Source organism: Saccopteryx leptura, chromosome 1 (assembly GCF_036850995.1).
Source record: "Saccopteryx leptura isolate mSacLep1 chromosome 1, mSacLep1_pri_phased_curated, whole genome shotgun sequence".
NCBI classification, from domain to species: Eukaryota; Metazoa; Chordata; class Mammalia; order Chiroptera; family Emballonuridae; genus Saccopteryx; species Saccopteryx leptura.
Genome location: NC_089503.1, coordinates 276105644 through 276131363, shown reverse-complemented (window position 1 = coordinate 276131363; position 25720 = coordinate 276105644). Strand labels below are relative to the sequence as shown.

General features: G+C 38.5%; 1 protein-coding gene across 4 annotated transcripts in view; it reads right to left on the bottom strand.

Annotated features, from left to right (window-relative positions):
* Positions 1–25720, bottom strand: part of SOX5 (SRY-box transcription factor 5) — a 1089507-nt gene that overhangs the window by 769428 nt on the left and 294359 nt on the right. For all 4 annotated transcript variants that reach the window (XM_066354437.1, XM_066354444.1, XM_066354418.1 and 1 more), the window contains one exon: positions 2995–3091. The gene's annotated coding sequence lies outside the window, so the exon portion shown is untranslated. The remainder of the gene's footprint in view (positions 1–2994; positions 3092–25720) is intronic.

Sequence of the window (25720 nt, the reverse complement as noted above, 5' to 3'; positions counted from 1 at the left end):
GAGAACTGGTTGTTAAATTATTTGAATCCCACCACTGGATTAATTTTTGTAACTGTCCCATGTGTTCTTCAAAATAATATGAATTTTTTAAATGTATGCAAGGTTCTATCTATGTTCATCATGTCAAGTTTCTCAATGTTGTCTTCAACTCCACATCCTTATAGACTTCCTCTACTTTACTCCATCCATTAGTAAGAGAAGTGAGATACTATCCACAGCTATTGTTGAAATGTTATTGCTCCTTGCTCTTCTGTCAATGTTTCCTTAAAATTTTTTAAAGTTTATGTTATTTGGGGCATTTAGATTTAAAATTATTCTATGTTCCTGTTGAGTTGAAACTTGAATCATTTATAAAGTATCTTTAGTAATGGTTTGTGCTTTAAAGTCTATTTTGTTTAACATCAGTGTAGCTACACCAGTGTTGACATGTTAAGTGTTTGCATGATACAGTGTATTTTATTATTATTTAGGCTTTACACATGAAGGATCAATGGTTAAGGAATGGACCCGGGGATGGTAAGGCATAAGTGGTACAGTTACGAGCTGAACCCAAACAGTGTGCCTCCAATACTTACACTCCTCATTATTATGCTTCTCTGATAAGTTACAAATAGTGAAGTCAGGTTAGGTTCCAGGGGAAAAAAGCTCTCACTCTAATATCTGCAAAGAATTTCTCATAGATTGTTACCTAATTTTGATTTGTCATTTAGCTTTATGCTAAATGCTCACTCTAATATTCTAAAGTAGCTGGAAGAATTTTTAAAATATGCAATACCTGGCTATTTAGTCAAAAGCACTGACCTCTTTTCCCTTAGACTGTCAAATAAAAAAATGACAACAGTCAAAACAACAGCAATTCCATGTGAATGAATCAAAATTATACTTATTTGTTTTGTTAGATCAGAACAAATATATTTTAGGTGTGCCGCAGAATTTTAGTAATTAGTAGTTTATGTATGCTATGAGATGAAAAATGTTGAAAATCATTGTTCTAAAGTAATAGAATACTTTTTAAAAATTCTTAATTCAGAACTGTATAATATCCTATCATATTAAAGCACTCAAATTTATCTAACCTCTACTCTATTGTTGGACAGTTTAGTCGATCTCAAATTCTTCCCAATATAAATATATAAAAATTAACATAGTTACATAATAAATGTTATCTCCTCTAATTTTTTCATTAAGTAAGTTTCTTGGAAATTACCAGATATTGTTAGTTAAGCCTTAATTTCTGTTCCCTTATTATTACACTTAATAACTCCTCCACAGTTATATTTCAAAATTTAAAAAAAAAAAAGACCTACATTTTCCAGCCTCTTTTTCAGTGATCATATGACTATGTTCTAGCCATGGGACTGTAAGTGGAAGGAGTATGGATACTTTTCAGAAGATGTCATTATAGCGAGAAAGCTAACTTCCTCTAGATAGCCCTCCTTTCTGCTATTGGAATATGAATATGATTGCTGGTGTGCCAACACCACCAGCTAATCTAAGACTCTGGATAAGAGCCATGCATTCAGAGCAGCACAGCAATACACAAAGCTCTGGGCCGCTGATGACTGTGGAGCTATCCAACCAGCTCTGAATTGCCTGTACAGGTGTCATATTAAAGAAATATAAAGTTCTAGGTTTTTTTTAAAAAACTATTTGGGATTACTTGCAATCAGATATTTTCCAAACTAACACAGTGAAAATGCTGCATCGAATGCTTGGAAAACATTTAAGGCTCTTAACAGAGATGGCTAAATCACTTCCTGGAAAGTTGAGCAAATATATATAACCTTTTTCTAACATCATTGAAAGCGCCTATCTCCTCACATTCTGATTACAGCACTGCCATTTCAAACTACTTTTTACTAGTTAGATAGTAAGTGACAGTTTATATTTGAATTACATTTCTCATTAATAATTTGTTCTTAAATCTTACCTTTTAAATTAAAATGTTCGTGTGTTTCTTATAACATATAACATGTAATATTTATCTTATCTATTAAAAGTAGCCTCAGGTTTTGATTTGCCTTTTACTTTTACTTACTCTGGTAGTTTTACTTCTAAAGTTAGAAAAGTTCATATCTGCAATATCCATTTGTGACTTATGCAACTTCTATTAGCATAATATCCATTACTCACCAAGCTTTCCTGCACATTATGCTTCATTTGTCTGTGACTACATGAAGTCTTATTTACAAATATTTTTAAACTATTATTTAGATTTGTAACAATTTATTTTTTAAAAGAATGTAAAAGCCACCATTGTTTCTAAGAGTTTTCACAAATAAATAGGCATCTTGCTAGAAGCATTGGTCATAAGAATTTAAGAGTAGATTAGTGAACAAAGAAGTTTTAGCTCACTTTGCAAGAAGACTACTTTTTCATTATTCTTTGCAGAGATCAAAAGAGAATGCCTTTTCCATCTTAGTGGGGACAAACTTCTAAACAACAGGACCCCTTACTTCTAAACTTTTCTGCTGCCTCCATGTGATAGTCAGCCACGGGATAATAAAAGGGTTTTCAACTCTAGGTCTGTGGTCAAACTTTCAGTTCCAGTTCACAAGAGTATAACTTTTTTTGTATGAAAGCATGCCCTGAAATACTTAATAACCTATGGAAATTTTTGTAAAATGTGTGACTTACCTGTTGTGACCCAAAATAGTATTTCATTTGCAGCAACAAAATAAAAGCAGCAATAGGAAATAAAATGCTTTGCAACTTCAAGAAAAAGTGTCTCTCATCAGGAAAATAAAAAGAATGTTGCTATCATTTGCCAGTTGAGAGACATCACCTTTATAATGAGCTTGAGAATCATAATCACATATCCATTTGTTATCTGAGTAAAAAAAAAATCTATGTACTGTAGTTTTATATGCATATGTCATAAATTAAATGTATCAATTAAAAATAAGAGAAGGCATGTAAATCTTAATTTGGGGGAAGTAGCAAATGTAGTAATCAATTTTTCAAAAGTGTATATTCCATTTTTCATGAACATACCTTTCTCCTGCCCAGTGCAATGCCAAAGTTCTCTGTTCAGCTTTCAGAATCTTGTGCACAGATCCAAACAGGGATTGTGTCATCAGCAAAAAGAATGCTAGAAAAAATAAAATTAGACCATTAATACTCTATATCTCTTTTTTATGAAAAAGTAAGCATAAGACTTTTGAAAACATAAATATCTAAGCTTTTTAAAATAAATTTATATATTTATGTAAGTCTGTATAAATAGATATATAATAAAGTCATTGTTTATGTAAAAAAAGGAATTGATTTGACATTAGAATGCCATCAGAGTTCATATAAAAATGTATATGCGTATGTTATATTATATGAATATATATATATATGTTAATCTCCTTAGAAGTTGTTCATTTTATCTAATTTTCAAGTAAACATCCTGCAGATGATTTAGGACAGAAAAATTCTTTTTTCTTGAAATGATTTATGAGAGATCTTCAGCTGTCCTCATAGGTCCCTTAGTTAATTCCACTCAAATATTTGACAGCAAGGTCAACTCATAATTGCTTAGGGGGAGTCAGTCACTCAGCTACCTCTACATTCATATCCCTTCTTCTAGATATCTCTGTGATTGCCCAGCTCAACTGCAGAAACGCTGTTCCTGCCACTTTCATTAGTGAACAATACTCTGGCTTTGCTACCAGTTTCCCCAGGCTGGACAGAAACGGCCTCTGGCAATCAGCTAAAATTCCCAAGCATCAGACTCTGAAACCAGGGAATGTGTGTGTAGCGGTAGCCATAGCACTAGCTCCAGCTCAGTCTCTTTGCTGTCAGTTAAAGTTGTGGAGAACTGAGCAATGGCTCAGTGTTCACGTTCATTATACCACTGACTACTCAGTTTTGACCACAAACAAGGTTTATGGTATTTGGGATGTTTTATTACCATAGTGCATCTGGTGTATAATTGTGAGGGGGGAACTTGACGTTATTTCAATATCAGAACGCTGGATAATGAGGACAGAAATCCAAAGGTTCTCCCATAGACAAAGGGAAGACTTCATATTATTTTGTTAGTTCACTAATTACTCCATTAGAAAATATTTCAAAATGATATGTTATTAAAAGTTTTGAGCATCAGAAATTATACTGCTGCAGTAAAATAAAGGTTGTCTGACAATTAAGACAAAAAATTATTAATTATCATTAAAATTTTGCTTAAAAGTACAATATAGCCCAAACTCTTTTTTTATTGAGTTAAGTGAAATGTCACCTCTGACTACTACAGTAGAATTTACTTAAAAGTGAAACAGAGAAATTGTACCATACCCTCTATGTGGGCAGCACAGAAATACACAGGTGGTCATTTTACCCACAAGAGGGAGCCTGTATTTTTATATCTTCGTCATGGAACTCAAAAAAACTTGAGTGAAAATATAAAATTCTAATAAACAGGTTTAATATCATAATCTTTATGTTAGATCAAGTTTGAGATCATCTGATTTCACTTAGCATATTTTTCTTCAACTATAATATATCAGCATGGCAGAAGTCTGAAAATATAATTAGAATTTTAAAAAAATTTCCTACCTATAGTATAATTAGTTTTTTTTCCCCAGATATTAGAAAAAAGATGTAACTACTAAAGCAGCCTAAGAGAAATTCACTTTACTTGCTAGCAGTATTAGTTGGGTAGAATTATTATTATGAGTGCTCTGAAACTGAAAGTAAACACAGAAGTAAAGTGATATTTGAGTCATCCTCTAATCTGAAAAGAGACTAGTATAAAACAATAATTTTCTGTGCATTTATAGAACAGGAAGCACCCTGTGTTAAAAATGAAGGGGAGGGCCAATTCTCACTAACATTCCTTAAAACTTGCCTAAGAAAGAATATGGCTGGCATGGCACCATGAACTTTCCTTAGAGTTGACAATAGGATCTTTTTCCTTAAAAAAAAAATCTAAACTTTATCCCTTCATAGCCTATAATCTCTACAAAAATACCTTAAATTAGTAAAGCTCTCTAAATAAATACACTCTGGATTTTATAAAAATAAAATGTAATCATAACTTAAATACTACTTTATATAAAATGATCTTGAAAACTTTTATCAACTCTGATGAATGTTTTCTATCACCTTTAGAGACACAAGAATCATCCAGTTGAAAATTATTTGTGAACCCTTGTAAAGTGCAGAAAAGACAGATGATAAACTGTCCCTCACCTCCCACCCCCAGTCCTCTTTTCAGCTACTTCAAGACATTACATACCTGGGACAGGGAGCTGAGGAAGAAGGGGTTAATTATTGCTGCTCTTCCTCTGGAATTCCAGCCTACCCATTAAATCATTGTTTATTTTTTTCTCCCTCTAGGGACCCTGCATCTAATGGTTCTAAAATCAATACCTTATAAATGACATAAAAATATATTCATTTGATGGACTAATGTACCCTTGTGTCTGAATCCTATTTACACTCTCTGCTTTGAAAAAGGACAATGGACTCACTTCTGCCAGTAAACGTTCCTCAGACACGCTGGTGGCGAGCTGCAGGGCGCACGGGGGTGCTGAGGTGCCGCGCCAGGGGAGGACCACTGATGCAGCAACGTGGAGCTCAGTGCCTGGCACTTGTGCAATGACAGACATAATCAGGGAGGGGCACCGGCAGCTTCAAAGAGCTTTGCCAGGTTCTGCGGAGAGTTCACGGGTCTCTGCTTCCTTATCTTGGTTCACAACTTACATAAAATTTTGAGTGCATCAAGTATTACATAATAGTATTGAAAAAAAACAGAGTTTTCATTTAACAGCGAACTCTATAAAAACTGAAAAAGAGGATAAAAAAAACTCTTGAAAGTAGAAATGTTCACTAGCGTACGAAGGGATATTAGTGTGAGATGCCATCACATTAAACCCCCTTCCGAGAGGAGCTCTGGGGAGACTGAGGGCATCTCACCTATCAGAGATGTCAGTGAAACAACCCAAAAAGATACAATGGCTAGCTGTTGGTTTTTTACATTTTAAGGAAATATGCTGATGAGGTTCTTAATTTACAGAATATTCTCTAATCTATAGGACACAGAGACTTACTTCAAAAGCCATTTTTGTCACTTAGAAGGTATTATGCTTACTTAGTCCAACAACAACAAAATACCTCAGTTAACAATCTATTGGGAACTTTATTTTTATAATCTCTTCTTCTACCTTTAATATTTTAAGACATCAATTATAGAGCCACCCTGTAAAATGCAAAAATACCTGCAATGTAAAAAAAAAGTATGATCAAAAAGAAAATCAACAGAAAGCTAAAAATAAAAGGAAGATCTACTTTCCTGTGAAAATATCATTAGATTTATTTTGTTTCAATGGATACAAATCAAGATAAAAAATAATGACTAAAAAAGCAACTTAAAACACACTTTGTGGGAAAAGTCTAGCAACAGGTCAGCATGAAAGTTCTTGTTCAGTTTTACCATCTAAAAATTCATGTTATACAACTTCAAAAGAAAAAAAGAAAAAAAAACTGTTGTTCTTTATTCCATTTGCCAAGCAGAGTCATTTATCCCCTATTAGATAAAGTATAATAGACTCTACCGAAAGGGTTGCTGGCCTTCCATTTAATGATATTGCCAGTCCCAATCTGCATTTTCCCGGCAATGTCCCTCAACACAGAATAAATGGCTGATCTCTTCACAATAACAGCTGATTTCTATTTATTAAGCTAAAAAGGTCACCATTTTCTACGGCTGGGCCGCCCTGCACTATTGATAATTTTATGCATAAACAAATGGCAAATTTGTGCCACATAAATATGCATTAGCAATTACTTTTTCCTTGGGCAACGCTTACCGCATGCAAATGTATACCTCACAGGGCCTGGTAGCTTTTGTTTTAGCTCTTCAACAGTGAAACAAAAGAGCACAATAAACAATTTTAAAATTGACAATCAATAAGCAATGCAAATGCAAAGGTAAATGGCAAGAAACTTGCTTAAAAACAGCAAAACAAAAAGTGAGGTTGGGGAGGAGAGTGGAAGTATTTCTTTTTGACAACTGTTTCATTTCTTTTTCTTTCATAGTGAAAAGGCTAAAGTTCTCTTGACATAGAACAGCCAGCAAGACTGGTACTCAAGCAGATGCCAGATGGGGCAAATAGAAAATATATACACGTTGAGTAAACACACACACACACACACACACACACACAGACACCACATAGATATATGGGAAAAACTGTGATCTTATGTGATTTTCTATCAAATTTCAGATCTTTCAATTTCAGAAATTCAAACAATTTTAAAAGCGGGAGGAGCTACAGAGACACACAACCCAATCTTACTTCCACTGTATTTCCCCGTGGTGTTGTTTTCCAATACCATCTTCCTCAGACAAAGGGAGTACATGTGATCAATAATTAGGATAGTTTTAGGGACTTGGGGAAAAAGGAGTAGATGAGGAATATACAATAAGAAATAAGAAGCATCTCACACAACATCAACATGCCCAGATGTTTAGGATCAAAAATCCATATCACAGGACAATTCAAGAATAGTGTCAGGGCACAAGAATAGAGATAAGAGGTAAATAAGGAAAGAGGCAGTAAAAAAAAAAAAAAAAAAAAGCCTAGAAAAAAAGTGCTACCTAATTTGAACATGAAAACAAATGATAACTTAAGAAAAGCTGGTATTTTTTAATCAAAAATGAACTTTAATGAGTTTTTTTTTAGTGTTATCTACAATTTATTTTTCTAAATGCTTTGCACTTAGGTCCATTACCCTTGAGTTTCACAGAAAATTTGTCTTAGCAAAGAGACACTGGGAGGGTAGGAAACTTGATCAGCTCCTTAAGGCAGTGCTGGATCTGGGCTTTGACCATGTCTGATGCCAGCACCTATAAGCTTCACTACAGCCTAACACCACCATGTGATCCTTAAAACCTCAACTATTTAGATCCAGTTGAAAAACCTATTTTTCATTGTGTAGATGGCTTTACCCTTGTATAAAGGAGTAAAATTTTATTTAAAAAAAAATTTAATTGCCAGGCCTTATGCAAGTTTCTTTAACCAAGTTGTTACAATACTTTGGCTTCTATAAAATACACCAATACTAATGTGCATATTAGCCCAATGGAGCGTTAGTGCATGCACAGCGAGACCATGTCGCTGTCTTAATATAATCATTTGAGAAGAAAAACACGTTTTGTGATCTGCATCTTGATCTTGATATAATTAAAGGTTCTACTATTACACAAAGGATGAACAAGAAAGTAGTAAAGATAAAGTATTCTTGGCATAAATGCAAGCAGGCAAACCTGAAAACCTAAAACCCGCATGTGGCGCTATCCTTCCAAGAGCCAAGGTATTCTAAGCAGGCTTCTTAGAATCCTGACATGGATAGTAAAAGTCTAACTTCTTTCAAAAAGGCCACGAAACTTCTCCTGGCAACATTTACCCCAATAATATCAGGGTTGGAAAATTGGAGCTGTTGCCAACACAGAAAGTTCCTTTGTGAAGAATGGAGAAATCCATTAGGCGGGTCATTCAGAAAATGCGTTCCCTGCACAACAGTGCAGGGTAACCTTGGAAATGACTTCAGATTTCCTTGGTTGGAAAGGGTTATTTTTAGTTTTAAATCCCACCTTCTTTAGAATTAAAGATATTTGAGAATCAAGTACCTACTTATTAATACAAAATCAGTACTGATGAATTCCAATATAATAGTAGTCTCTTTTTTTTTATTTTTCATTTATTTTTTTTATTTATTGATTTTTAGGGGGGGGGGGGAGAGAGAGAGAGAGAGAGAGAGAGAGAGAAAAGGGAAGAGCAGGAAGCATCAACTCCCATATGTGCCTTGACCGGGCAAGCCCAAGGTTTCGAACCGGCAACATAAGCGTTCCAGGTCAACGCTTTATCCCACTGCGCCACCACAGGTCAGACAATATAGTAGTATCTTATATGTTAATTTAAATAATTACGTAGCCAGCATACTCTCATTTTGCTGTTTTGTTTTAATTTTCAGTATTCATGGCTGAACATGCAAAAACTTAAGTATGGTTTTTCTTATTAACAAAATGCAATAAATGTGTGCTGAACACCATCGCTATGTAAAGGGCCAAAGTTTTCAATATCATCATTCCTTGCTCAATTCCTCACTCTCTAGGCAAAGTAAGGATTTCAAACTGAAACTATGAATATTCCAACTGATCTGGAGTTTGTCTATAATTTATAAGTTCTTGCATAGTTTACTATGTAGAATGCATGTAATAATCAAAGAACCACATTGCGCATGTTCAATCCCTCTTACAGCAACAAAATTAGGTTTGGACACAGGGTACTTTGGAGGGTTTCAGAAAGTCACAGAGCAACAGAAATATCTGGCTGGGGCTTTGTATAGATGACAGGAGAGGAATCGCTGTCTCATTTGTCCTGGGTGAGGGTCTGCCAGCCTCTTTGCCTTGGGTCCTTTTTTTGCTCAGCTGACTCCTAATATGTGCTGGGCCCTGTGGGTCAAGTTTCCCAGGCTCCTCTGGCATCTGGCTTCCAGGTGAGTTCGGCGACAGGGAGGAGATTGAAGCATAGTACAGGGCGGGGGAGGGAGGAACATGACAGTGCACACGCGCATGTGCATGGGAACCTGTGTGCCTGTATGTGTGCTCATGAGCCTCAGGCTATCTCTCTTCCTTTCATTTAGTTCTTGATACAAAATATCTAGTAAAACAAACTTTCATTAAGAATCCCTAAGCGGCCCTGGCTGGTTGGCTCAGCGGTAGAGCGTCAGCCTAGCGTGCGGAGGACCCCGGTTCGATTCCCGGCCAGGGCACGTGGGAGAGGCGCCCATTTGCTTCTCCACCCCTCCGCCGCGCTTTCCTCTTTGTCTCTCTCTTCCCCTCCCGCAGCCGAGGCTCCATTGGAGCAAGGATGGCCCGGGCGCTGGGGATGGCTCCTTGGCCTCTGCCCCAGGCGCTAGAGTGGCTCTGGTCGCAACATGGAGACGCCCAGGATGGGCAGAGCATCGCCCCCTGGTGGGCAGAGCATCGCCCCCTGGTGGGCAGAGCGTCGCCCCCTGGTGGGCAGAGCGTCGCCCCTGGTGGGCGTGCCGGGTGGATCCCGGTCGGGCGCATGCGGGAGTCTGTCTGACTGTCTCTCCCTGTTTCCAGCTTCAGAAAAATGAAAAAAAAAAAAACAAAAACAAAAACAAACAAACAAAAAAAGAATCCCTAAGCATCAACATCTATCAACCTTCTCTTTAGATTTCTCCTCCTTTTTCTCTACTTTTCCAAGTATTTCAGGCAGCAGCTCCACCTGTACCTGGCTCTCCTCCTGCCAGATGTTCCCCATTGTGCCAGCTTCCCTCCAGTGACCCTGATAACCTGGCCTCCCCCTTCGTCTTTCAGCAAATGGGTGCTAGTAACTCCTTATTGTTCCTGACCTCTAGGTCGCTATTTTACCATTTATTATTGCCAATGTATAAAAATTTTCCAACATTACACGCCCCCTTTTCAAATAATCACAGGGTCTCCTCTCTGTCTGCTTGGTCCCTGACCATATAAATAAATGAGCACCGTATAGAGCACATATTTAATTTTAGTTTTTATCACCTAGTTGCAGAACCATTATTTATCTCTCTTTTTTATTTTAGCGAGAGAGAGAGAGAAAGAGAGAATGAGAGAGATGGAGGACAGACAGACAGAAAGGGAGAGAGATGAGAAGCATCAATTCTTCACTGCGGCACCTTAGTTGTTCATTTATTACTTTCTCATATGTGCCTTGACCGGGGGGTAGGGGGCTGCAGCTGAGCCAGTGACCTTTTGATTAAGCCAGTAATCTTGGGCACAAGCGAACAACCATGGGGTAATGTCTATGATCCCATGCTCAAGCCGATGAGCTCATACTCAATCCAGTAACCTCAGGGTTTCAAATCTGGGTCCTTAGCACCCCAGGCAGACTCTCTATATACTGTGCCACTGATTAGTCAGGCTATTTATCCTTTATTCACAGCTTCCTTGAAGCAGGCCAAGGCAAACTATATTATAAGACCCTCTCAATAGTATGGAGCCAAGCCTCATGGTCCAATACTTGCCATGTTTAAAATATATATACTTCATAAAACATTCATGTACCAGACAATCTATTTTTATTCCATATCTTTTGTCAATTGTTTATTGATATCCTGCTTTTTTAAGTTGACTATTCTGGGCCAATGAAGAGGCAACAGAGACCACTGCTCCTAGAAATTGTACCCCAGTGCCTAACATGGTTGGAATCTGACAGTCTATTTTAAGGAGCTCAATCTGTAAGGAAAACACATTTTTCCAATGTTAGATGACAGGGATTAGTTAACTAGGTTTATGTCTCAGATAAGACATGTTTAACATGTAAGCATTTGTTTTTTCATAATAAAACATGACCTTTTAATGTTAGAAATGAACACACACAGAAACACACACAAACATTTCATAAAAATGACTGATGTTAGATAGCTCTTACAAAATTACATTTTTTAAAATTATGGGACTATGAATCAGACATATAGATTAAATTTTCCTGAAAGAGACATGTGTTTAATAATTAATGGGCATGGTTACAAATAATATTTATGAGTTTAGCTTACTCAAAACTCTTGAATAATTATGGAGTAATCATAGATAAAGATGAATATATACTTATCAAATGTGAGCTTTAATCTGTGAGAAAATTTTAAAAAGATCTTAAAATTGAAATGATGGACTTAAATACATAAGCTGAAACTTTAATATAATGTTTTATAAAAATATCAAAACAAAAAGATTTGCTTTGTGATTTTTAATGATAGCAATCATAATGCAATCAAATAACCAGAGTCACCAGTGGAAAAGAGAACATAGTGAACAACTGTAGAGAGTCCCAATCAAAGGGAGATAAAACTAATGCCTAATTTTAAGACATTATTTCAAACACTGGTTCCATCTCACAGGTAGGGAACTACATAAGTATTCAATACCCAGCAAAGTTCAACTGAAAACCCAGTGGGTATGACAATTGTGCTAAGAGGAGAAGATATATTTGCCTGAAAAATATCAAACTTAAGAGTAGGGATGGGGGCCAATCAGAGAGTGGAATCAGATATTTTAAGGGCTGCCATTTATAAAAGTATAGAGTAGATATATTATCTCTTGCTCCACATGCAAGAACAAGGTGCTGCTTTACTTTTGTTTTTGTTTTGATGGCAGGGTTAGAGGAAGATTTCAGTGCATTGTGCAAAGTAATTTTTTAAAAAAAATAAGTTATGCAGCAAATAATTGGTTGAAGCAGAGCAGAATGATTTAAGATTTAACCAAGGGCTCTGGATTCAGATATAGTGGGTCACTTTCTGGCTTGGCTACTTACTATCAAGGGATCTAGGACACAGTCACGTAACCTACCTATGCTTCACTTTTCTCATCTTTGAAATCTTCTAAATATAATCTATACTGAAGAAAGGTAAGAGATCAAGCAGGAGATGCAGGACCTGTCAGAGATCTAAGAATAGGATTTCTGAATTAAATAGTATATTGGATCATCTAGCTTTGAAGCTCCATTCTAATCTGAGACTAAATTATTCTATTGCTCAAATTTGAGGCATATATTTTCATCGAGTTTCAGGCAAGGAAGGCTAGCACTAAATATTTAAAAGGAAGAAAAAATTGAGGCATTTATGCTTTATTAGAAAAGTTTTAGCATCACACAGACAGCCAAAGATGAAGTTATTAAATAAAACACAAAGTATTTTTGTTAATAAAGGACATACAACATGGTAAGTCAGATATGTGTTTACTTAAATCAGCAATATCCATTTAAAATAAATTTACAACAGTAACTTTATTTTTCTGTCCTTTCTTAAAGGTTCTAGTTGCTCAATTGATAGATACTTTTTGGATACTGAGGCAACATGAACAAAGTACTTGTGCTTTTTGAACACTGAGTGCTGCTTCCTCGCCGCTGTCAATCGAGCCTTTCCACCACTCCTTCAACTGCGCCTTCTTTCACAGCCACTCAGCACATGACAAGAACACAGAAAAGTGAGCTGAGCCGGCGAAAGGGCATCTTCAAAAGAAAAGATTCTCAAATCCTTTCTTTGCCATGCCTGAGGGTTCCCCTAGTTATTTCAAGGAATGCTCTAAAATTTTCAACACCTTCTTAAAATCATTTTACTTTTTCACATCGTAACAATTATAAAGCTCTTCAGACTTTTTAAGATGTTTTCACTTCATCTATCTGGTATGATCCACAGTGCAATTCTCAAAGATAGGAAAGACAGGGAATGGTCCCTCTCCTGAAAATTAAACAACAAAAACAAAAACAAAAACCTCAGGAAAATTGTGCTTTGACCCCAAATCACAAAACCACAAAGCAGTAGAGAAAAGGCAGACACACAAGTCCAGCCTTCTTCCCCGTCCATAATGCACTGTCACATACACTACCTCAGGCACTGGCAAGAGAGGTTATTTTCAAACCTCCTAAACTATACAAGCATTAATTCACTGCAGGAATTACGAATGTTTATCAGGATTACGCTACACTCTCTATTTCCTTCTCATTCACAGATGGAATGCTCCCACTTTTGAAAGTGGGAGTAGCACAGTCCTTCTCAACAGAGGGATACTTTACACCCTGGGGGATATTTGGCAATGTCTAAGGACATGGTTTTATTGTGACTGGGGATTTTGGGAAGGGGGTGATATTACTGGCATCAAGTGGGTAGAGGCCAAGGATGCTTCTAAACATCCTACAAGCACAGGAAAGCTTCCCACAACAAAGAATTATTCAGTCCAAAATGTAAATACCGCTGAGGTGGAGAAACCCTGGATTAGCAGTATTTTTACTTAAGCCATCTGTTTTTGTCTTTTATTTTTGTTACATAATTATAATAATGCTTTCAGAATGTAACATTTGCTGGGTACTAATGACTGGTTTGGCATAAGACTATAAGCTCTTGGGTAGTGACTAATTCTACAAAATGACCTATGCCTTAATCTTTGCTGTTTGACAATACATTGAACAGTGGTTCAAGTGACAGAGGGCACCTTTGCTGAGATAAATGGACCATAAAATAATTTGTCATGTTATTTATAACACTTTGCCTATAAGAATGTTGAAAATAAAATGATGCAAATAAGGAAAGATCAGAAGCATATATTTTGATAATATGAAATGAAATGGAAATTTGAGTTAAGGAAATAACTTCTGACTTCTCCATTATGTAAAGCATACATCAAAAAATTCATAACAGCCTGACCAGTGGTTGGCACAGTGGATAAAGCCTTGACCAGGAACGCTGAGGTCTCTGATTCAAAACCCCAAGGTCGCCGGCTTGAGTGCAGGCTTGTCAGCTTGAGCACAGGGTCACTGGCTTGAGCACAGGATCAAGTCAGTGATCCCAAGGTTACTGGCTTGAGCAAGGGGTCACGGGCTCAGTTTGAGTCCCTGGCCAAAACACATACACAAAGCAATCAATGAACAACTAAAAAGAAACTGTGAGTTGATGCTTCTCCCTTTCTTCTCCTTCTCTCTCTTTCCCTCCCTGTCTGTCTGTCTCTCTCTCAAATAAGTAAATTAAAAAAATATTTTTTTAATTCACAACAATGCACACCCAATCTTAAAAGATGAATTTGGTTTTCCTTTTTATGCACTAAAACATTTCAACAAGCATTATAATAACTAATATCCTTTTCAAAGAGAAAGCTGTCACCCTTGACCCTCAGCCTGTTCACATTCTTCACTGAGAACAGAGCTCTCAAGACTGTTTCTTGAGACCAGAAACATCTCTGAACTTAGTTCTGGTTTTACTACCAGCCAAATAAAAGCCCCGATTCTGAGTCAGCGAGTTGCCTGAGTCATAAAGATGCCTCATGGTATCCCTTGCTTCCTCATGTTTACATTTGGGTATCTTCAGGTATGGTAGCATTTGAATAATGAATTTAGGACTTACAGACAAATTGTTCTAGTTTGCACTTCCCTTTAAGAATCTGATGAAAGCTACAAACCCACCCTATAGAAAGGCAAATTTCCATGTTGAAAGACACTTTTCTATGGGTCTTGTGTTTCTGTACTTCCTATGAGTAAAGGCACCAAATGCTTTTCTTCAGGACTACCTTGTCAAGATTATTTATATAAAGAAAGCTATATAGGATATAGGGTCTTGGCCCTGGCTGGTTGGCTCAGTGGTAGAGCATCGGCCTGGCATGTGGAAGTCCCCAGTTCGATTCCCGGTCAGGGCACACAGGAGAAGCGCCCATCTGCTTCTCCACCCTTCCCCCTCTCCTTTCTCTTTATCTCTCTCTTCCCCTTCCACAGCTGAGGCTTCATGGGAGCAAAGTCTGGGAGCTGAGGATGGCTCCATGGCCTCCGCCTCAGGCACTAAAATGGCTCTAGTTGCAGCGGAGCAATGCCTTAGATGGGCGGAGCATCACCACCTGCTGGGCATGCCATGATGGGTGGATCCTGGTTGGGCGCATGTGGGAGTATGTCTGTCTGCTGCCTCCCACTTCTCGCTTTGGAAAAATACAAAAAAAAAAAAAAAAAAAAAGATATAGGGTCTCCCTTTAGAGCAAAAGCCAGGCTTGTTTACTATCCAGTATAATAAGGATAATATCTCACTTAGTGGCAAAGTTAGTCATGCTTACTGCCCAACATAAATGAGTTGGGTTCCCTAAGCTCATATGTTCTCCCCCTGAAGTATAAGTATCATCAGGCTCTCTTTCAATCACCATGTAGGAACTGGGGATTGGGGAACTGGTACAAATGCTAGTATTCTAGCTACTACTATAGCTATGACTGATAACTGTCCTTTGCCTCTGATCCAGGATTCCAGCATTTTCTGTCAGCATCCATGAAACTGTGGCAGGCTAATATATATATTAGCCAGCAAATAGGGTAAAACTCACAGTTCTTAACAAATGTATACAAACAACATTAAGCATACCATTTAACAGATTGCCATTTTGTAGTACTCATAAGCAAATCAAGAGGCCAAAAGTATCTATTTTTATTTCTTAGTCAGTCAGTAGAATGGAATGAGTATAAACTCCCATATCTGAAAAAACAGCACAATGTTAAGTTTATTTCAACAAAAAATGTAGTTAGCTAACAATAACAATAGTAACTGCATTGACCAAGTGTTTTCTATATGCCAGGTACTTCGCTGGAAGCTTAACAAATATTACTTACGTTTTTCCTGACAATAACAGTGACCAGCCAGTCATTGTTATCATCATTCCACAGGAGGAAACAAAGATCTACATAAATTAAGTAGTTTGGTCAGGGCTACATGACCATCAATGTTGGAGCCAAATCTAGGTTTAGATGTGAGCTCAGTTTAAGCCCTTATCAACTTTCTTTTCTGCCTCCCAGTATGAGCGACACACTGGTGATAAAATGACATGGTCCCTGTCCCTGAGAGGCTCATGCACTGAGAGAGAGAAAGTAATAGGCAGCTTCCACAGAATGCCATAGGACTTTGAGTGAGTATACACAAGAAGGGACCCAGCCTCCACTGGGAGTAAGCAGTAGTTTCTCAAACTAAAGGATGACTGAGATGGATGGTGAAGGATGATTAGGAGTGAAGAAATAGGGGTAATGCTTTTTATGAGTTTACACATGAGGAAACAAAAGTTCACAGACATTAGGCTAAAGTCACATAGCTGCTTTGAAAAACAGGTTGTACTTTTGATGGTTGCTAAACTCTGGTTTTTTATTTTTTTTATTTTTGGAGAGAAGAGAAGAGAGAGAAAGGGATAGGGGGAAGGAGGAAACATCAACTCATAGTTGTTGTTTCTCATATGTGCCTTGACCAGGCAAGCTCAGAGTTTCAAACCAGCGACCTCATAATTCCAGGTTGATGCTTTATCCACTGCGCCACCACAGGTCAGGCCAATGGTTGCTAAACTTTTACTCGCCTTTTGCTGCCCTCAAAAATTATTCTCACTTTTTATTAGGCAATAAGCAATGCTCAGAATTATTGTGTATTTATATAATTATAATTTCTCTTTTATTAGTTTTAAAACATGAAACCATTAGGCATTGAACAGTAAGGAAATAATATATGAATACAATGTCGTAAGAGAAAGTCTTTGCTATGATGGGCACAGCACATCAAACAGTATTCAAAGGGTTAATATATGACTTGGAAATTTAAATGTCATTTTCTGTTAGATTTTATTGAAGGACTTATCATGATTATAGACAAAGTTCCAACAAGGTCAACACCAATGTTCCAAAGGCATGATCAGGTAAGCTAAAGAGAGATCAAATAAATTGTTTAAATGTTACAGCATAGGTAGTTCTCACGAATGTTTCTGCAACCAGTCTAACTTCCATTAACATAGTTAGAAACTCTCTGATATGAAGAAAATTACTATAACTTCAAATATTATTCTAAGGAGCTATTGCTGGTGGAATAGAAATGAAGAGATGTAGATAAATCTGCTAATGTTCATCTCATTCACATAAAGCATACATAAAGGAACAGAAAACAGAAGCAAGAAAATCAAGGCAATCATGCCCAATAAAACGCTTCGAGTCCAGTTGCAACACTTTCTAAGATATAGGTACAGTATCGACTTTAATAGAGATCCAGTGTGGTTTTGTAGACAGTACTCCAATTTGGGAAGTGAAATGCCAAGTAGTATATTTATCAAAACAGCAAATTATTACCACAATATTCTTAATTGACCTGACAGATATTTTTCAGGACAATAATACCATCACCACCAGATGCTGTATTTCGTGTCACTTTACAAAAGTTACTTCAATGGTTGCTAGGAAAAATTAGATGAATATGCTGTGAATATTCCCTATAGTTGCCAATGGTGGTAGAGGCAGCAGTCATAGAGAGCTAAATAAAATAAATCTTATAATTCATCAAACAGACATTTGGGAGTGGCTGTCTGAAGCAGAGCACGATGACAGGCTGATAACAAGAGAAATACAAGTAGGGTACCGTGAGGATTGGAGCTATGGAGAAGAAAAGTGGCTAAGACAGCTCCGACATTTCAGGTTCAGTTATTTACAGTTCTTACCTGAGCCAGAAGTGAGCAATGAGGACAGAGCCCCCAGATCAATGACAACCTAGGATCAGATCATCTCACTGTCACTCAATCTCATCAAAGGGAGAGATTATTTGGAGTGAAAAACACTAAATACTGTTCAACAAAATTTGACTAAACAGGAAACTAATACTTGAGGTATAATTACTTGAAAACCTTAAAGTTGCATAAATAAAATTTTGACTGTGATTTAAAAAAATACTTAGAATCAAATTTAGAATACTCTGTTAATTGAAACCAATCCCTAGTCGTGTGGCCAACTTTCAATATTTAAGGACCACCTGCAGATATTGTTTATTATTACAGTTTTAAACCAATGAACATGTCATTTTAGATACTTGGCACATATGCAATGTTGCAACAGGTGTCCTTATCAGGGCAGGATACAAGTTTTGTGAGGCCTGAAACATACATGATTTGGGATGTCCTCTTTAAAGGAATATAAAATTATAACCTTTTCTTATTATAATTTCACACAGAATTTTATGTCCAGAATAAAAATTTACAGAGAGCATTTCACAGAGACATATATGGATTCAAGAGAAAGATGATTAAATCATTCCAAAGGCAGGGTTGATAAAATTTTGTTGCTATCCTTAATGTTATAGATTTTTTTCTTGGCAACTTGTTTTTGGTAAAGTAAAATATTCAGATCTGGCCTGCCTGGTTGGCTCAGTGGTAGAGCGTCTGCTTGGCGTGCGGGAGTCCCGGGTTCGATTCCTGGCCATGGCACACAGGAGAAGCACCCATCTGCTTCTCCACCCCTCCCCCTCTCCTTCCTCTCTGTCTCTCTTTTCCCCTCCCGCAGAGCGACGCCCCAGATGGGCAGAGCATCGCCCCCTGGTGGGCGTGCCGGGTGGATCCCGGTTGGGCGCATGCGGGAGTCTGTCTGCCTGCCTCCCCGTTTCCAGCTTCAAAAAAATAAAAAGAAAAAAATATATATTCAGATCACATCAAATTTGAAAAGCTTTATCAAATTTCTTATGAAATATGAGATTTAAAAATATGTCCACAGATTATTAGCTTTTGGCTTGCAGACCGTGAGAAAAAAGATACCTACTAAGAAAGGATCCCGTTGGCTATCTAGACTCAAATTGAATAAAACAGATATCAGGACATAACAGTCATTTCTAGACAGGGGCCTCTCAACCTGCACTTCAAAGGAAAGCCTGCAGCACAGAATCAGCCTTTCTGCATTTAACTGCCTGCCTACTCTGAGCCAGTCTTTACAAAGGAATTCTTGGTACGTTAATTCATCAGGTAGGACAGAATTTGTTTCCATAGCTGTGCAGCTATATCCCCATCAGCTTATTCACCAACCAATCAGGGAGGTTCCATTCTAACCAATCAGGAAAGTGCCTTATGAACCAATAAAACTGCAAAGAATTGGAGTCTTCAGACCAATCAGGGACCAGGGATGGGGATGTCTAGCTATGTAAGTCAACTCCCCTCTGGCTAAGGAAGCATACTTTCCCTTTACACTAAAGAACGAAGATTGCATGTTCCCTGCTGGAGTTGGCACACCAATGATTTCTCACCAAAGCAGACCAGAGCAGGGCAGAGCAGACTGGTTTAGAGCAGAGTTGTCTAGCTTAAGAGGGGCCTGGCTTCAGGAGCACCTCACCCCAGACACAGTTCAGTTGTTTTGACGGACTATATTTTCCTTCTTCCTTGTACCCAAAATTAGGGATTCTTGTTGATGTTGAATTGATACCAATTAGTCCTGGCCAGTTGGCTCAGTGGTAGAGTGTTGGCCTGGCATATGAAGGCCCCAGGTTCTATTCCTGGTCAAGACACACAGGAGAAGCGCCAATCTGCTTCTCCACCCCTCCTCCTCTTGCTTCTCTATCTCTCTCTCTTCCCCTCCCGCAGCCATGGCTCGATTAAAGCAAGTTGTTCCCAGGTGCTGAGGATGGCTGCATGGCTTCCACCTCAGGCACTAAGAAGAGCTTGGTTGCTGAGCAATGAAGCAATGCCCCAGCTGGGCAGAGCATCATCCCCTAGTAGGCTTGCTGGGTGGATCCCAGTTGGAGCACATGTGGGAGTCTGTCTGTCTCCCCTGCTCTCAATTAATAATAATAATAAAAATTGACCTTAAAAGACTCCATTGAAACCTAGTTGTTCTTCCACTACTTCAATAATTCCAGTGTCTGATGACACAGAGATTTTCATAGCAGGGTGTGACCTCTGGTTCTAAAACTTGCAGATGAGCCAGCAACAGAATTATTCCTAGAATCATTCCCATATTGATATATAACTATAGATGAAAGTGACTGTGGATAATATAAATATGGCCCACTCAACCCATACTCAGTGTATTTTTCAAATCAATTTTTCTTTACATACTTCACCAAATGCCCACGTCACTATAATGCTATAAGGCAGCGGTTCTCAACCTGTGGGTCGCGACCCCGGCGGGGGTCGAACAACCAAAACACAGGTGTTGCCTAAAGCCATTGGAAATACATATTTTATTTAAAAATGTATTGTATAATAAATATGTATTTTCCGATGGCTTTAGGCGACCCCTGTGTTTTGGTCGTTCGACCCCCGCCGGGGTCGCAACCCACAGGTTGAGAACCGCTGCTATAAGGTGAAAAGTGATAGAAGGGAAATTGAAAAAAAAATAATGATATTAACCACTTTGCAAATTTAACTAGAATATATGCCCATGTGATCACAAGACTAGAACTCAACCAGGGCCATAGAATTGACAAGCTTCACTCACTTCAAGATAAACCTCCCTCTAGTGCTCATCAAAGATTTTCAATTTTTGTGACCTTAAACTTCAGGTGGTTGCCCTGGACATCAGTTAAACTACTTAGTATAAAATACTATGTTGTATAAATCTTAGAAAAATTCTTTTGAAACTAAGATGGCTATAGCTGTACCTACAAAAGGAATCTTCAGCATAATGTACAATTACATCTGCACACAACATCAGAGATGGAAGAAGTGTATGAGAATACCAAGAGCTACTAAGTAGCAAAATAGGAACTAAAAACAATTAAGAACAACAGAAAATAATTAGGGGAAAATATCTTCATGGATTATATAAATTAGAGGCATATGTTAATATGCTAATGGTGGGTGCACATTTGTATACAAACATCAGCATGATGAACTATGATGCTTTACTGATTGATTATCCAGTTATGTTCTAATTTTTTAAGCAAAGGGAAGTAACCCTACCACCCTGCTGACACAGAATATTGAAAATTAAATTACACATTTCTACTTTACTATTGTAACTGGGTTGTTTATGCAGGTTTTTTTAAACATGTCTCCTCCCCAAACGACATAGATTATCAAATCTAGTTTATCTTCTTTGATCATCCTAAAGTGTGTCTAATGAAATAAAAAACCATGGTGCAACAATAAATAGCAATAGCATAGAACAGCTACATTAAATAATAAAATGTCATTTTTAATATTATTCTGACAACCTAAGTCCCGCAAAAAAATAAGGTATGGCAGTGGCTTATGTAAAAGCATCAGAAAGAAATGTGTTTCTAACTGCAGATTCAAAATGCTAAACAGAATTCTGATGTGGGGGCCCTACAGAATTTGATCAAATGTATCCATCTGTTCACCTTCATGTAAATAATGCTCACATAACCAGTGTTGGGACCTCTTCTAGGACAGGCTCTGAGACTTTCATTACATCTGTCACTTCCCCTGTTGACAGCTGCCTCATCAGTAACTCATGGGATTTTCTTCCTAAACACTTGAAAACAGCATCCCGAGGAAAAAGCATGAGGAAAAAAGCCATTCTATAGGTATTCACTTTCTATCTGATTTCTGCCTCAGTAGCTAATATTAATATCCAATGTAATACACTCTTCATGGAAGCATGGTGATGCTCCAAGAAAGCACTTTGGTTTCTCATTTCCATTTCTTGAACCCTCAGAGGACTGTTTCATAAGCAAATGTGTCCTCCTCCAAGCATGTGCTCACACTCTGGGAAGCAGAGCTCCTCTCCCACTTTCTACCCAACATGTGGCACATGGAATGGAGTCATCAACATGCACAGTGTCCCACCATTTAAAATAGCCAATACTATTAATGCCTTTAAAAACAATCTCAAAGAGGGAACAACAGTACACTTTAAAACTTGTCTGTGGATGGATTCTACTGTTTCAGTGGCTGCCCCTTACTAAAGGCAACCAGGTTCCAGTTCCTATGAAAATAAAGAGAACCTGCTGTACACAAAGGAGCTCTGGCCTGACAGAGAGAAGAAGCAGGAAGGGTCGAGTCCAGAACATCTAGGCTATGCAAACAGGGGGATCCATTGTTGTTGGGTTTGCAACTGACATATGACTGCATTTATATGCTCTTTCCCCTTTAAGGAAACCTATCAGATGTAAAATATGGAATTTCACTGGCAAAATTTAGTATGGAAAATAGCCTAGCAGTCCATGTTTGCAGGATTTTATATAATAAAGATAAATCTCCTCCAAACTTTTAGGATAGATAGATTTATTCAGACATATGTATATATTAATAAATATGGGGGTATGAAATTATAAATAACAGAAATTATATATATATATATATATATATATATATATATATACAATTTTTTTACACACACATTTGTAGTTTCTTTTATTGGCAGCAAATATTTTTCTTAGCTAATTATGCTCTTTATTACTGGAGTACCTTAGTATTTTTCCAGCAACAAACACTTTCATTTCAATTCTCTCTTGTTTAAGCACACTTATCTATTTAAAATCTTTATTGTTACATGAAAAATTAAGTGGAGGAGGAGACCTGAAGATGGCAGCGGAGTAGGCAGACACACAGACTCCCAGCTCTCACCACCAAACTGGAATACAAATCAATTTAGGAAAAATCAGTGTGAAAAACCAACTCTGGACTACAAGAACAGCTCTCAAAAACCAAGCAGCAAAGAAGAAGCCACAACAAACCTGACAGGGAGCGCCTGAATCTCCCCTGCTTACAGGAATGGAGGGGGGGTGGTGAGGCTGAGAGCCCAGAGGGGATCTCACCCCAGGGAAAAGAGCAGAAAATACTGCTCACAGCCACTTGCCTAGCTACAAGGGAGCGAGGGGTGTTGAAAATACCAGCTTATCTCCCAAGTGGAAAGGAAAGAGAGAGGGACAGACTGTGAGGGGCTAAGGAATGCAGGAGATGACCTAAAAAAAAAAAGCTGACTCATTTGTGCTGGAGGTAGCCATAGCTGGGGGAGGGACTGATCCTTCCCCACAAAACAGTACTGAATTGCTTCCAGATCTGAGATCTCCAGACATCCATCCAGCTCCAATCAGTGCAACAAAATACAGCTGAAAACAAGAAGTGGGGAGGAGGGGCAGTAACTCAGGTCTCCATGGAGATCTGAGATACACCTCCCCCTACAGAAGCTGAGAAAACACCCTGCCCTCAGAGAGATTAGTTGGTGGAAGAGGCCTTCAGAGTCTCAGGTTACACCCATCGCATTCCTGGATACAGTTTCAAGGAAGCCCCCTGCTGAGATCAGTAAACAAGACTATCACCTGTTAAGAAAACAAACAAATCAAGACTTCAAAGCTGCCCAAATCCGAAAGTGGATTACAAATAATTGCTGATACCAACCCAAGAAGACCTAGAAATAACACAACTGAAAACTGGAGGCAGACAACACCAAGCCTAGACTCAACCAGCTCTATAAGCAAAACACCCAAACACAGACATAATGAGAAGACAAAAAAGTGCAATCCAAATGAAACCACAAGAGACACCTTCAGGAGATGAACTGAGTGATATAGAAATAATCAAACTTCCAGATGCAGAGTTCAAAATAACGACTGTAAGGATGCTTAGGGATCTTAGAACAACAATGGATTGTCATTATGAACACCTAAATAAAGAAATAGCAAGTATAAAAAAGAATCAGTCGGAAATGACAAATACAATATCAGAAATAAAGACCATAATGGAAGGAATTAAAAACAGGATAGATAGAGCTGAGGATCGAATCAGCGAGTTGGAGGACAACTGGAATGAAGGCATGAAAGCAGAGAAGAAAAAAGAAAAGAGATTCAAAAAGTCTGAGGAAACTCTTAGAGAGCTCTGTGACAACATGAAGGGAAATAACATCTGCATCATAGGGGTTTCTGAAGAAAAAGAAAAAGAACAAGGGATAGAGACTTTGTTCAATCATATCATAGCTGAAAACTTCCCTAAATTAATGCAGGAGAAACTCTCACAAGTTCAAGCAGCACAGAGGACTCCATTGAAGAGAAACACAGAGAAACCTACACCAAGACACATTATAATTAAAATACCAAAGCTAAGCGATAAAGAGAAAATATTAAAAGCTACAAGAGAAAAAAAGCTATCACCTACAAAGGAGCCCCCACAAGGATGACATCCGACTTCTCAACAGAAACACTTGAGGTCAGAAGGGAATGGCAAGAAATATTCAAAGTAATGCAGAACAACAACCTACAACCGAGACTACTTTATCCAGCAAGGCTATCGTTTAAAATCGAAGGAGAAATAAAAAGCTTCCCAGACAAAAAACAACTCAAGGAATTCATTACAACTAAACTAATGCTGCAAGAAATGTTAAGGGACCTGTTGTAAACAGATCAAAGTAGGAAAAGAATATAGCAAAAAAGGAATACAGCTTTAAAGGATAAAATGGCAATAAACAACTACATATCAATAATAACCTTAGATGACATCAGAATAATGGCGGGGTAGGAAGCAATACCGATAAATCTCCCCCAAAACTCAACGAGATCTTCAACCAGAAACAGAAAAACCTATACTTGGAGCCTCCAGATGCTTCGCAATACACCCAAAGGTATGGTCGAGTGAAAAATTGGCTAAATATATAAACAAACCCCGAAGGAAATAGGGAGTAAGAAATGCTCCGCCTTCCTCACTAACCTAAACAGGGCGGCTTTCTCTGGTAACTGTGAATATAGAAACTGAGGCGGGCAAAGGGGGTGAATAGATCCAGGCCGTGGCACAAACGGCCGAACCAGGCTATGGCACGGAGATCCAAGCCGAAGAAAAACTGATCCTGTGGCAACCCGGGCAATACAAGCTAACACTCGTGCCAAACCCAAACAAAGAAAGACAAGCGGGGCAGCCATTTTACCCCATCTCCTTTTAAGCGTGCGCGCAGTTAGTGGGCGAGAGATTTCTTCCTAGGCCCCGAGAGTGGGTGCCCGTGTTGCCCCACGGAGACGCAGGGTCGGAGTCCTTTCTGTGGGCCGAGGGCAGAGTCTCTGGGCAACCCCAGTGCCCTGGGAAAGCCACGCACGGGAGGGAGTGAGAACTAATTCCAACGGTGGAGATTTTCCGTGCCGGAGGGGGTTTCACTCAGAGGGAAACGCAGCCGGCCTCATATCCTGGTTTGCGCGCGCAGATAGTGAATGAGAGATTCCTCCAAGTGCCTCGGCAGTGTGCGCCCGTGTTATCGCACAGAGGGGCAGAGTCAGGGGCCTTTGTGTGGGCCAAAGCGGAATCTCGGGCCGCCCCAGCGCCTTGCAAAAGCCACGCACGGGGACGGAGCGAGACTCAATTCCAACGCTGCAACTTTTCCCTGCGGTTGGGGGTTTCACTCAGAGCGTGAGACTGCTGGCCGGATATCCTGGTCTGTGCGCGCAGACAGTGAGTGAGAGTTTCCTCCAAGCACCCCAGAAGTGGGCGCCCGCCTGTGTTACCGGACAGAGTGGCAGAGCCAGAGGTCTTTGAGTG